Here is a 15,919-nt window from a genome sequence, read left to right as displayed (position 1 = left end):
GTCTGTCGTGACATGTCATCGATGCGTAGATTGATGCTCTTGATATTAGTCACTGGGTTGTTTGGCTCAAATTCCATTATATACAGACCACGGCCATATGGCAGGAGTATTGCTGAGGGCGGCGTTGAGCTAAACCCACTCGCTCACTTAAACCAATACTTGCGGTGAAAGGCTACTCGAACTCAGTTTTAATGCTCTCTGACCTACGACATTGAGCGTTGATTATAATGTTAATCACGGGATTATCACACCGACATGACTTGTGTTATTGTTTAGACGTGTAGGTCTGAACATATTCAGGATTGTATTAACAGGTGAACGTGATAAGGGTCTAATGTATTCCAAGGTTTATCCCTATGTAAATTCATCTTAGGTTACTTGTAGGAGAGAATGCACATGAAGATGCCCATCTCTAGTTATGGCAAGACCGTTCAGGTGTGACCTCAGTCACATATCGATTTGTTGTGACACGCATCCCATGGCCACTGTTAATTCCACTGGCTGACCCTGACCCCGCTGTTCTTTATCTATAGTTAATGGTCGACACTGTTGGCGTGGGGTGAAGCTGTTTCTGGCTATTATATGGAAACAGTTCGTGTGTGTGAGAACGACATGTGACTAACACAGACATTAAGGTCTATTGTATTTATCAGTTGTACTGCCAGTATCATATGCCTGTATGAAAGAAATACCATAAGTCAAACGGCAACAATGTATTTGTGCTCAGCGGGATGCAAAGCAAGAAGCTTTAGACTCGAATATAAGTTATACAGAGGCGTTGGATGTCACGCGTTTCAAATTCCGTTGACTTCATTAACCCAGCTTGATCATTTTGGACATCATTTTGTTGTGATTGTGATTCTTTTACTACTACTACTACTACTACTACTACTACTACTACTACTACTACTACTACTACTACTACTACTACTACTACTACTATTGAAGAACTAGTCATTTCGGAATTCCTTTGTAACGGTATGACATCTACCGTATCTCTATCAAATATATGGCTGAACGCACTCTCCGCAAGAGTATGGGTAGACTTCAGGTTTCCAGATGCCCTCTGTTCTCATATCTCGAGCAAAGTGCCAGCAAGGATAAGTTTTAATGTCCACATAGATGTTACTACTACTACTACTACTACTACTACTACTACTACTACTACTACTACTACTACTACTACTACTACTACTACTACTACTACTACTAAACTGACATATCACTTCTGAATTCCTTTGCCTTTCAAATGGTAGCGGTTTGACAAATGAAACATTATCTACCGTCATTTTCAAATATATGTGTAGTATATGTGTAGTGGTAGTATCCGTTGTAGTGGTAGTAGTGGTAGTTGTTTTTGTTGTTGTAGCATAATTTCAGTCCTAATGGGTAGTTTCAGTCCTAGTGGCTGCTTTCAGTCCTAATGGCTGGTTTCAGTCCTAGTAACTGGTTCCAGTCCTTGGCTGTTGGGACAATGGGTACAGCTCTAGCGATTCCCAGCAGTTGGCGTGTGAGTCACAACAAAGTAACTCTACACATAAAATACCTAACGCGACGGTACTGTCACGTAATAAATTCTACAGACCTTAACCTGCACTGCTGTAGGTATTCACCCGGAGGCATGAGATTTGTCTTCCTGACTGATATCGCCTGGCGGAATTCGGGATGAAATATGTAATCGGTTATTTGTTGTTTCGTTTGCTTTGTTTGTGGGTAAGAATTTGGACAAACAAGAAAACCTTGATATGATCTCCTTAGTGCTCCAGTGGTACACGTTTTACAGAAATACTAGGGAGCCTTTTTTCAGAAAAAAGAGAAGAGACGTCTAGAAAGCATTTGTATTCTATTTTATACAGTTTTGTCGTATAACTAAAACGAAAATGGAGATGTCGTTTGAGATGGTTTTATATTACTCTTTTGTAGATGCAAAACAGAAGGTTTTTAGAGTAGCAGTAGCAGTGGTAGTAGTTGTGGCAGCCACAACAGAGTAGTAGTAGTAGTAGTAGTAGTAGTAGTAGTAGTAGTAGTAGTAGTAGTAGTAGTAGTAGTAGTAGTAGTAGTAGTAGTAGTAGCAGTAGTAGTAGTAAACTGAGGGGCAAAAGAAACGCTGGTTTCTGGTGGACCACATGGGGATGAACTTGACCAGGAGCTGCTGGAGGAGTGGACCAGGCTACTTCAAACAACCGTTGGGAGACTCATACACAGTATACCTAAACAATCGCCATGTTGATCATGGAACGGCATCATGAAAGTTGTTATGGTTGGTTGGTAGGTTGGTTCACGCCGCACTCATCAATATTTCAGCTGTATGGCGGCAGTCTATAAATCACCGAGTCTGGGCCATGACACCACTCATGTGAACTGTAATAGCATTTTTGTTCAAAGTTACGCCTCCGATATTTGTCGATTATTGATCCATATTTAGTCAACGATGATCTATGATCCATGTCGATAGCTATCATAAGTACATGTACTTCTGCAGACACATTCTAGAAGAAACCATCAAAATTAATTTCACTCGCATCCATTAAACCATCCAGACAAGAAAAACCCAGTCTGTCGTTGATATCATCCGTCTCTCGGCGATATGTATATTCATTAAGCTAATTCTTCAGCTTCAACGCCTTTATTCTGCTTCAACCACCCAACGATTGAACATGAGTAGAATAGCACCAGATTCCATACAAACAAAGACAAGATGGAGGTACAGTTAATATTAAAAATGTGTTAGTAACTGTTAGTATACTATTAACAAAACTTCCATAGCGTTTTCAATTCCGCTGTTTTCTTTGTATACACTAGCTGCTTGCAGCTGCAGGTAACCAGATTTTCCCATTTAAAATATTGAAAAGAATCTACGTTAGTCTAGTATCATTACAGCAGCTACACCTCAGTAAATAACGAAATTCATCAGCTACACGGCCTATCCACTGATTATGGTCTCCCAGCGGCCGGTCTAAATATGTAGAAGTTGCTTGTTTGTTCTACATTTCAGAATTGGGATATAAATACTTAGAAGAAATTACTAACGTTCAAATGTTAGTCTTATAGTAAAGAGGTATTTAAAGACCACCAACTCTGAGTAAATTGATCTTTTAAAACTAGCTCCACCTTTTAGGCCGGCCAATCAGTGTCAACACATTCTGGATTTCTGAACATATTACAAAGTTTTCTTTTAAGTAATCCGACGGACGCGATATGGTGTCGTTAGGACACGTTGGGCGAAAGGTTGAAGGCGTGCCGGGACATGCAATTCACCGTCCTCCCCTAAAGTCATGGATCGTATGGGAATCAGTCAACCGTACATTCTCGTTTTGAGGCAAGCAATGAATTGCCTTACATATTTACCTGGTCGGAAGGGTAATGTATATACAATGAGTTCTACCTAGATGGTTTTGTCCATAAATATCAGCCGCTCCTCGACAGTGGCTAACAAATCTTTGACAGTAATTTTCATGCGCCTTCAGCAGCGACAATGAAAAGGGAGTTCGTATGATACTCAGTGGGATAAGTACGCAATCTCCAAATCTAATTGTTTCTTCATAGCTTTGGTCGTGGACGTCGTGCCAGTTTACTCTTATCAGAGGGGTAGACAAAGTCCGTGGTCAAGACTATCAGTTGTCCGATTTCCTTTTTTGTGCGGTGGCTGAGTGGGTTAAACGGCTGACGCCGTGTGCTGGCGATTAGGGACCTGACACTGTGAGTGTGGTTCGATTCCCAGATGGGAGTCAACACAGCAAAGGTACTAGAGTCTGTACGTGCTGAGGAAGTGTAATCCCTAATATGACATATATTAAATTTGTCACTTTAGAAATGACATTGTTTATTCGAAACAGTCTTTGGTCGAAACCTAATCTATCATTTTCACATGACTGATAGTGAAAGGTCTGTTATTATTTTTACCGTATTTACATAGGTTTACTTACTAACAATATGTTTACGACTGGCGAAAGAGGAATGTCGCGGACTGTCACTGGCTTTGGAGGTAATACATTAATTCAAACCTTGGTCTCAACCTATTTTCCTCGGGGACAAAATACGACTTTGACTCGTGACCGAAAAACAACACGTGTCTCCATAACTGTACAGGAGGGTTACTTAACGCTGTAATATGGGTGGTTGGGTGGCCCAGTGGTAAAAGCGTTCACTCGTCACACCAAAGACCCGAGTTCGATTATCCAAATGGATGCAATGAATACAACGAATAAACAACCAGTTTAAGTCCATTCCTTAGGTACCCTGCCGTGATATTGCTCTAAAACTCAACCACTCACTGAAATGAGGATTTCCGGAACTATAAGCAACAGTAACATCACTTGGCAGTTTTGGACATTTCGGCACCGTTTTGACACCCAGTTGATTTGGGCCGTGCCGTTTTGACGGAGCGTTGGTAATCAACTGTATGTACAGGACTCACAGGGTCAGTCAATGGAATCAACAGCGGTCATGGGATGCGTGTCACAACAAATCAATACGTGATTGAGGTCAATTGATACGGATAACGCCTGAATCGCCTAGCCATAACAACGACTGAGCACGGATGGGTGATATATCAATTATGCATATACGACGAAGGTGAACTTGAAGACAGAATGTTGATTTTTCGAATCGAAATTATGGTTACGATTAATCAAAATCCTAAATGTGTTTAAGTTAAACCACAACGATCCTATGTCCGCACACACCAAAAACGAAACAAAAATAAAAAACCAACAAAACTGTAAAAAAGAATTCAATGGGTAAGAGAACCCACGCCAGTTGTGACTACACTGAGAGTCGAAAGGTCTGTTTGGACCCACATATGTACAATACTGTTGTCCTACGCATTACTTATAAGTTACACGTCTTTGATGTAATAGGGAAATGTATGATGGGCATGTTTGGAGAACATCAGGTCGGTTTGGTGCCACTCATCAATGTCTTGTCAATATAAAAACAGAATTTGTGTTGTCAAAACATGTCCATCATAACCTTCCTTATGTACATCAAACATGTATACATCCATTACGTTAAAGAAAGATACCATTGTAACAAAGAAACGTCTCTACCCTGCTTAACACAAACATCTATTTCCACATATTTTTGGATGAAAAATTCTTCAAACCATACAAGAAGTGATTTCAGGGAATATGTCTAATGTGAATCAGACATTACGCATAATCACTGAAGATTTCAGGGATTATGCATAGTCACTGGTTTTACACTAACATATATGCGTAAAAAGAAAACTAAGTTCTAATATATATAGTTTATATTTCCATATTTATTTTTACATATGCATATGCATAAAAAGGCAAAGTTAAAAATGTACTTTTATATGTATATGTATCTAAACGTAAAGAAAAGACGTTCACCCGTGTACAACGTCCAGTTGTGGGTTTTTACAGGGAATTTGGTGTTGAGTCAATACTTTTTGTATTTCTCATATACATTAATAAGGAACAAAAATGCTTTTAAAACCGACTTACCTGCTACTGAGAGCGCCCGATATATGTCTGTGCAACTATACAATTACACGCCGTGTATATTTCACAGCAATCCAACCGACGCGTGACTCTTCGTTCTCCCAGCTGTTTCACGTGGCCCCAGCACTTGCCGTGACTCACTTGACCAAACAGCATGGTCTCACTAGACCTTACAACGTCGACTCACTGGACCATGACCCGAGCAGCGCGCGTTTTTCAGCTTTGGACGCCAGGGCCCCCAGTCTATTTCATAGTTTCTGAACCATATTATCTTCAGGACAACTTCTTGAGTTTATTTTCACGACGTTTCGGGGTTTATCCTACTAATCTCATCAGGTTGAGCTGAACCAGAGACCTATTATATGGTCTCTGGCTGAACCGAACAGTAAGGCTTAACTGTTAACCCTGCCCATAACCTCACAATGCTTATGACGTCACAATGCTATGGCAACATGATGCCAGTAGCTAACAGGAATGCTATGACAACATAATAGAAAAAGTAGTGAATGGTTACAACTAACATGACTCACAGAATGAATACATCTTAATTTGAATATATAGTAGTGTTGTTGGATTAAATTAGAAATGACAGATCCTTATTATACCAAATTGTAAGTTTGGGATGTACTGGGATTTTTTATAAATGTATTGCATGTATAGCATGTATAGCATGTAAAGTAATTATTGTTCATCCATGGGTGCCCTTGTCGGTCTTTACTGTGATTTTTTGGTGATGCCCCAGGCACTAGGGAGGTAAACCCCTAGATCTCTGTTGATCTCCGGTACTAATCTTCTAATGAAGCTTGACTCAAGAAGTTTTCTTTTCCGCCAAATATTGACGTTGAACGCCAAGATTTGAGAGTGTTGCCAGTTGATAGAGTGATTTTGATATTTAGCAATGTGTTCTGAGGGTGCAGATTTAAGGTCAGATTTTTCAACTGAAGTTTTGTGTTCTTTAGTCTAATGTTGAAAGGCCGGCAAGTTTCTCCAATGTAGCTGCTTCCACAATCACAAGAAATTTTGTATATACATCCTCTGAAATTGGATTCATTCTGGTTGCTGCCACCTCTCCCATTTGCTCTCAGGATGGTTTTTAAAGATTTATCAGAATAATATGTCACATCCAAAACTGTTATTCTTCTAATGAGTCGGCTGATGTGATGGCTAATTTGGCCTTGGTATGGAATGGTAATCCTGATGGAGCTGGTTCAGTTTTCCGTGACCGATTATTTCGTTGATGTTGTCATAGCATTGTGACGTCATAAGCATTGTGAGGTCATGGGCAGAGTTAACAGTTAAGCCTTACTGCCCAGTTCAGCTCAATCTGATGAGGGGGCTAGGACAAGCCCCGAAACGTCGTGAAAATAAACTCAAGAAGTTGCTATCCATAAACATATTGTCCTGTATTACTACGCCAACTTCTAAATGCCTTTGAAGAATCACATATTGTCTTCCTCAGCGTCTTGTCCTCCCTGCAATGCTAAATCCCCAAATGAAGCAAGTTTAGATTTTGTAGAACTAGATTTCTCCCTACTCACTGGGGCTGCTTTTCCATTTATATGAGTTGATTTGTTACTACCACTAGTCTGTATATTCAGGGACTAAGCGTTAGTTTAAAAGCTGTATCACTGGATTCCTGGCCGCCGACATATAGCAAGAATATTGCTGAGTGGGTCGTTAAACAATAAGCCAGTTAATATCATTAAGTACTTTACCAAATGCATCACCCTAAACACAACCCCCTCAGCCTTTAATGGTTTCACGCGTCATAATGTATTGGCATTATATATGGACATAAGCACTGAAATGTGCAAGCATTACTGAAATCAGAAATTGCTCTCCACAACGTTGCTCGTCGTGCAACATTCTAAAATATTTCAGAATATTTCGTTATCGATATATCCACATTGCAAACTAACAGCACACTCAAACCGCATGACCATTCGTTCGTCATGCTAGAGCTTTTTGTTCGCGTGGACGAAGGCTTAAAGGCCTGCGACACCTCCCTTTGTCATTCAAGCGGAGAGCTATGGAACTGTCAACATTCCATCCGTCATGGCGTCACGGCACGTGATCACATCACGAACTAATGAACAGCGATAAATACAACGTCAGGCCTAACTGGCGTTAGCGGTGACCTTCCTTATATGAACACCTTCAGGACAGCTGTCGTTCATTTACAGATGAATGTTAGTATGTCGGGTGAGTACAATGTCAATCAAATGGAGAGATGCGGAAGTACATCTAGAGAATTCATCAGTTTCTGAAAATAGCGGTCCAATGACACATTTAACAATCGTACGACTCGTACACTTTCATAGAACGGTCATATTAATCCATTTTGTCCATCAACTTGTTCTGGATTTCACTCCAGTTCTCACTTTGCTGGAATGTAGGATACACAACACCAAATATGTCCCCACTGCTTTCTCTAGGAAGCGCAAACAGCTGAGACTATCAATATCATCATGACGGTAGTTGTCACAGACGACAACTGTCTTGTCTTCACTTACCAATGTCTAGAGTGCTAAAATAAATCACACAGTACAGCTGTTGTTGGAGAGGGCTACAAACAAGAGAACGTGGTTGTACACTACACAATCCATCTTATGTTAGCGACGAGTTTCAATTTCTTCTCAGGAGAAAGTCTTTTCCAACAGCGACTCCCCAGGTTATACAAAACCAAATATTTTCCTACTGATTTCAAGATTGTCCCATTATATTTTTTCATAAATAACTAGTATGTTAACTGCTATTACATGTACATGTGTGCATAGCCTGACCTTAAAGATGACATAACCTACAAGATGTGACCACCTCAGGCAGTTAACAGGAAGTTAAACAGACCAAGTGCACCAAGTGCACAACACTAAACCTGGTGAGTGTAAATTAGTGGATGAATGTACACTTGAAACACAAAATCATGGACGGATAAGCACAAAGTCATCCAATCACAGCTTTCCGATGATTCAGTCTACACTGAAGGTTCGGGAAAGAAATTACTTGTAACAATGCCTGTACCGTAGCCGCCATTTTTGTGCGACAAACGTAACCCTAAATAAATTGTTTGAGACGGAATTAGTGGCGAAAAATATCCGCGTTATTCTAGCTTGCTTTAAATGACTGGGAGATGTTTTAAAAATAATGTTTAAATACCTTGCTTTGTTGTGATTCATGTACGTGTATATTTACAAATGGAAGATGTATTTATGGCATTGGTGGATTTTGATCACGTGAACTATAGTACACCAGTCTCAGCTATGTACAGGGCGTATTGGGTCTAACTATACAAACAGCACAATGCAACGTGCAACTTGTTGCAGACCGCCACGATGAAAGTGGGATATAGGGGTCTAAGTAAACAAATAGGAAAATGTTACATGAATGTTAAATGAATGCATCGAATCAGCCTGTAATAACTGTTCTCTTCACCTGGACTTCTGGTGATATTGCTCTACTGATTATTCATGTTAGTTACCTTTTTACTCTACTATAGTCAGCTTGCCTTCATCAACCCAGCTTTGCTTCGATTACTTGTAGTATAGATATAGTAGTATTACAGGCAGGGAAGGAACCTGGGCCCTTATTCTCGAAACGTTCGTAGCCCTAAGAATTCTTAACTTTGGTCGTAGCCAATGGGCTTAAGAACTTCGTAGGGCTACGAACGTTTCGAGAATAGCTAGCCTGGTGTTGTCCACCTCGTTACCTCGTACGCTTTACCACATATATCTAGACACGCTCAAGACATCCCTTATATCATTTACTTCATGAGTTTCTCTGGGTAGGAGGTAACAAAATCAATTATATGTGTACAGGTATTTGTGAACAGGTATACAACAGGTATGCACAGTGGACCACAATTAAACCAGAACGTACTGTTTGCAGTATCCATTATCATTGGCCGCAAACCATCCTTGGATGGGTGAACGTGCTCGGCAGTGTAACTGCTGAGAGTTTCTCTATTATTCCTTTTTTTCATATCCATATTCTCAAAATTTATCACAACGAAATTTCACATTTCGAAATGTATTATAAACAAATTTCAAGGTGATTGTCTACAGCAAAAGCAGTTGTATTTTTATCACATGGAACTTGTATCAATTCAGTGCTTGTCATTCATACTGAATCATCGGCTGTTCCCGTTTGGAGACAACAAATAAACAGTGTATATCACGCATAGTAAAAAAACTAGTAATAATAATAATGGATTTATAGAGTGCCTATTTCCGGAAAATATTGTTCAATGACGCTATAGATAGAAAAGATTGCAGGCAAAGCCTATGGAAAAGGGAGTTTGAAAAGATGAGTTTTAGGGCAGTTTTGAAAGAGTCTATATCTTTTAGGGTGAGTTTAGGATGTGTACATATACGATCCATGTTGTAACCTATTTTTATTGAGCAGTTCAAGATATAGGTCAACTCTTGCTTAGATGTAGGTCAAACAAGGTTACAACATTCAAGATGTCAGCAAAGCTTTCAACGAATTTTGTGGTGGACATATGGGGGAAATTTCCAAATGTGAAATGACAGTGACAGAAATGATGCTCGGTACAATTCCCTATTTTGACTTACACCATGCGTTCCAAAATGTTTCCGAACAAATGACTAGGTGTCGCATATATGACGGGTGCCACCAGTAGGGCATGATACGATACGATCTTTTCGAGAATACCGGGTATCGTCACTACTTTATAAGGATTCAAAAACACATGCTCTGCCATCGTATTGCATGTTGACAAGCACTGGATTGTCTGGTTCAAACTCGATTCTGTTTACAAGCAACATCAGGAAGCTGTAATACTGCTGAAACAAATACTGTAAATTACGAACTTTTTGCGTCATGATATTTTTGCGAGTGGCGACCTACAGACGTTTTTGCGTCACGACATTTTTGCAACTTGCCTAATTCTCAAAACACAGTTTAGTTTGGCAATTTCAAAGCTTACTTGCGTCTGAAAGTTTTGTTCGCAAATATTTAATGATTTACAGTACATATTGGTGACATAGTCACAACAGTACAATCTGTCTGCTTTTCGCAGAGATGTTTTTTATGGATGTGGAAACGATTTTTATTTAGTCAAAATAGTGATTGCATGATATATTCAGAAGTTTGGCTCTGCTTTAAGCGGACATCTCTTATGGATGAGGATAAGGTTTTGCCGCTTCTAGTTTTATCAATCTCAGAACGATACACTTCTCACCCACCATATCGATCGTAGTACCGTCACCTACTCGTATAGGTGATATAGTTCTACCAGCTGAGACGACTAACAGCTGGGAGGCTGATGTTCATTAAAATTTCATATTGTCGGAGTCGTCGCGGCCATACTGGGATATACGTTATGTCGGCATTGTCAGAAAAATACAATGTCATCCTTCATTATAACTCAATAAACCTGCACAGATATTTCATGCGGTAAATAGGGTTCGGATGGGACGAATCCCCACCCCATATTTTTTATATCTTGGCTATTTTTAATACAAATAAAACGTTACACTAGAGATCAGTTTGAAAATATTTGGCTTTGTGTAACCTGGGGAGACTTTCTCCTGAGAAGAAATTGAAACTCGACTCCAACATAAGATAGATTGCATAGTGTACAACCACGTTCTCTTGTCAGTAGCCCTCTCCAACAACACCGTGTGATTGATTTCAGCACTCTAGACGTTGGTAAGTAACAATGAAAGCAAGACACGTCATGCATGACAACTTCCTAATGCCGACATGATGATATTGATAGTCTCAGTTGTCTGATCTTCGTCTAGATTCATTATAAAGAGGTAAAGAGGTCCTCCATAAATTATTTTGCCTTACCAGCAACAGCGGATATGTGATAAAACGTTTTGGTAGCTCGGTAACAGGAGACAGATTTTAATCTGCATATACAAAGGGGTCCCATGGTGTATGCATAAAAAAGGAAGAAGTTCCTTTCGTTGATGCAGATCCCGTAGTTCCTGAATTGTTGAACCGACAGGCAGACCTTAATATTCACCTATCCTTGACCGTGCAATCCCAGCAGGGTGTATACCTTATTTTATATCTGATTATGCGTCACAAGTTGGAGTGGGTGGGGCGGGCTATTGGTTGAAGAGTCCATTCTTCACGTCGGGGACCACAGAAACAGTGTGTGAAGCCTGTACACACACACAAACATACACGCGCCCGCACGCACGCACACCGACACGCCTTGCAACGAGAAACCTATTTTCATAGCGCCGAGTCCTACCTAGGCTGCTCCCAGGCGCATTGCTTTTGCCTCGATCATTGGATTTTAATCTTATCGTAACTTCGTATCATCAATTTCTACTCCCTGGGGACCACATAACTCTTGCAGGCACCAGACGGACCACGGTAATGTGGTTTCCATGTCCTTATGACATACCCAGTCACACCTGGCTGGACTGGGACACATGGTCACAGTGTTTTGTCCAAGGTTACTGCGCATTGCTGTAACCGCAACTAGGTGTTTACAAGTATTCAAGAGGACACCATCTGGTCATTTATCAATGGATTTGTAGGTTCATTAAGTGCACAGTGTTGTGTACTGTACACTATGGGTTGTGACAACACGGAAGAGTCTGCACACACATTTGACTGCAAGGTTTTACACCCGGCCACAGGTGGGCTCGATCCCGGCACCTGAAACTCGCTGGATGACTAACCTTGCACCCGAGAAAGCTCGATCACCAAGCTTCCACGTGCTGCCCCACGCAATGAGCAATGAATGTCGGGTTTTTAAGATCGCTGAACTACTAGCTCACTTTACAGATGTAAAATAATTACAAACTCTTGTTATATATGACATGCAGCTGTTCAACAATCACGCACGTTTACAGAGGTCGGCACACCGGTTGCACTGCGACAAGCACATACAGTTCCATTTTCATTATTTGTCGATTTTATTAAATATCACCTTTTAAATTAAAATAATAATAAACCATGAGCTCATCACTGGTCTGGATTCGATTATCAGCAGGTAAAAGCTGCTTAACAACAAATTAAAGAAATCTGCAGACAATATGTAAGAAATATGATTTCCACAGAAATGAGTGTACATAAAAACAGGCTGCTAAGAAAAAATGTCTATTTAAGACTGTAGGCGTTATTTCCTGTAGGTCATTGTTAAACAGTTCCCTGTAGGGAACAACCGCCAAGAATTTAAACAAAATTATTCACCAGTCAACACTACTTGTTCATACATGAATGCATTGTCCAAACGAAAGTGAATTACTGAATTCGTCACCCGTACAGCAATGTCAGTGTAGACTTTGTGGGTGAGTTCATGAGTATACGTTCAGCTACAATTACCGTGTGTCATATTGAACCGCCGAAACCCGGCGGAATCACGTTGGAGGATATCCATCTTGGGAATCAAACCCGGATCTTCGACGTAATGAGCCAACGCTTTAATGACTCCATTTCAGTAGAAGGGATTATTATTGATACAAATAGTAATCCTCGGGTCCGGATAATTTTACAAATGAGCGTTGATACGAGAGTGTGTTTTCTGAAATTTGTATTATCAGTAAGTGATAGTTTTCACTAGATTACAATGTTTAGAGTTTAGGCTTGAGTTGTGGGTCACATTTCATATCAGCGTAATAGTATTTTAGCGACATGCCTTTTAAGATAGCGCCCCAGAGTTACCTGCCCTTGGCAGTCTGTTTACTTCCTGTCCGAAAATGTTCTGAGCGTATGGCGACAGCCGTTCTTTGCTTGAATGTTCTCGACTGTGTGTAATATTTATAAAGGCTGGTTGTTGTGTTGTGCGACATGGACACACACGGACCTACACTTGGAATATATGGGAATTTTGTTCATCTGCCTCGTCGTCTGTCTACATCGATTGTCTGCCTTCGTCTACATCAGTGCATCACCATCATTTGACACAGTCTACCTGACCACTGACTTCATAAGCATGCTCCCGTTGTAAACGCCAACATGTACACTCTTTTGAGTTGATATCTGATATTTGTATATTTGTGACCTATCAACTTAGACTTGCGACTCAACTGTATTGAACTATAAATCTGCATTGTGATTATATGGTAACTTGTCTGTGTTATATTTTGCTGGTTCATGGGGATTTCTTATATTTTTTGCCACGGCAATTTATTTACCGTAACAGTGTCCTAAATGTTGTATGTTCAAGGAGAGGCGCCCCTCTGTCAGAACATCACACATCCGTGCACGGTAACCTCTAAATTACAATCGATGAAAATGAAAGTTACGGTTTTCATAGTCAATAAATTATGAATTCGAATGATAGAGTGATCAATAATAGACAACTGACAAACTGTGGAGACATTAGAAGTCCGGATCTTTATGGTGTTAATAATGGTCCGAATCTCACTTGGACAATGTCTCTGAACGTGGAGTCATTTGTGACCTTGGACTGACATGCACGTTTACAGTGAAACAAGCGAGATTTGAATTTAAAATACATTAAAAATAAAATAAGAAACAAATAAAAATAACAAAATAAATACATAAACAACCAAACAATAAAACATATCAAAGCATACAAACATAAAATACATTGCATGACTCCAGCAATCACACACTGCACAAGAAGTATATCACTGCATTGCCTTCTCACAACAGGGGGCCCATGAAAACCCTGATTAGAATTGTTCTTCAAGAGCACATGCTTGTCATAAGAGGTGACTGAAAGGATCGAGTGGTCAGGCTCACTGACATAGTTTACACATGGTGCAGTATCTCGACTGCGTGGACTCATGCTCATGCTGTTGATCACTGGATGGCCAGGTCCAGACTCGATTATTTACAGACCGCCGCCATATACATGTAACTGGAATAGTGCTGATTGTGGCGTACAATTAAACTCACTGGCTCGCTCAAAATTTGGGCTTCATCGGAGTATATAGAGTCAGATATTTTGATTGCTTTTTGATCGTTACCTAGATTTTACTGCATCTGGGCATTTTCCATTCATGTTGGGAAGTCCATATCAACAGGTCTGGGATATTAGCAAAACTACCCGAAAAGTCAAGAATGAAATTATTCAAAGCTTTTTAATGGTTGCTTATATCTAATATCTGAAAGTGAAAAACTCTTTGGCCTTAGCTGTATTGCAGAAAATATAATGAAGAAACAATGAAGCCCAAACATGGTATACATACTGTCTTGGGTGACGGACTTGATCTCTTCAAGTTTGCAAAATCCGTCATTTTCACTTTCGTCGTTTGTAGGGCGGCTGGAGATTACATGAGATACTAGCATGTAGTCGTTATGTCTAGACGTTAGACAGTGACAAATGTGTTTCTGGGGGTACAATTCACAGCAGGGTAGCATTGGTCAGCCGGAACCGTTTGGTGCAAGTGACATCCTGACTCTCTGAAATACTGTCTGAAGAAGTAACGTTACATAACAGAGTGGGTGGATGGGTGGTGAGTGACTGTTTTTGGGTGGGTGGGTGAGTGATATATATGTGAAATTTAGGCCGGTACAATTAAGGCGAAGTAGCCGATCCCGCACCCAGTAAAAGTAAGCTTTATTTTGATGTGCTCCCTTGAAAATACAGAAAGTCAAAATTTAAGGGAAGCTATGAAAAAAACACCACCGTGTCCAGTTGTATTGTGGCGGACATTTCCAAATTTGGTACATCAGTGACTACAATAATATCAGATGTAAGCTCCTATTGGACGTGTACTATACAAGGTGGGTATTTGACTTGCCTTTGCGTGTGTTGATTGTGATTCATGAGTACATTTAGCGTTGTTTGATTGTGATTCATGAGTACATTTTCATGACAAATTGAAATTGTGCAATGGACTTCATTTCTTGGGGATTTTATAACACTTCGACGACTTGCAGGTAAACCTTATTAAATACATTCTGGTGAAAAAAGACGTTTCTCTGGAACCTTCATTTTCTAAATGCTTAGCGTGGTGTTCTGAACCTTCGTATATTTCCGTATACGTATAAGGTACATAGACGCCAGGAAAATGTCTTTGAAAATAAATGCTAAGGAAATAACGGACGTTGACTATAGTCTACACTATAATAAGGTTCGATTCCTCTTAAGGGTACGATGTGTGAAGCCCAGTCCTGGTGTCCCCCGCTGTGATATTGCCGAAATATTGCTAAAAGCGGCGTAAAACCAAATTCACTCACTCATCCGCTTAATCACAATATTATTTTCTCACTTTCCCTACGATTGCCGTTATTATAGACATACTGTCATGATCTTTGTAGATTTATTTAGTATTTTTAGTATACGTTTGAGAAACAGGACACCAAACACAAGCTGCAGCCGTGAGATGTTGCTCGAAAGAGTATACAATCCAGAATCATTAAAGATACAGTCTGTAACTTAATCGAATAGTATGTCTGATGCTACAATTATGATTAAATGATTATTTTATTCTACACAACATGTCAAACCTGCTCTTAATGTCAACATCACAAGTAGATCCCAAGCTTATTGTCTG

The 15,919-nt window shown here is 40.0% G+C and overlaps 1 protein-coding gene across 1 annotated transcript in view; it reads right to left on the bottom strand.

The window, feature by feature from the left end:
* LOC137273555 (tubulin beta chain-like) overlaps window positions 1-15,919 on the bottom strand; it is an 80,203-nt gene that overhangs the window by 39,411 nt on the left and 24,873 nt on the right. The window lies entirely within an intron of this gene.

This window comes from Haliotis asinina, chromosome 2, assembly GCF_037392515.1.
Source record: "Haliotis asinina isolate JCU_RB_2024 chromosome 2, JCU_Hal_asi_v2, whole genome shotgun sequence".
In the NCBI taxonomy this organism is placed as follows: Eukaryota; Metazoa; Mollusca; class Gastropoda; order Lepetellida; family Haliotidae; genus Haliotis; species Haliotis asinina.
The sequence above is the reverse complement of the archived record's forward strand: the minus strand, read 5'-3'. Positions and strand labels throughout refer to the sequence as shown.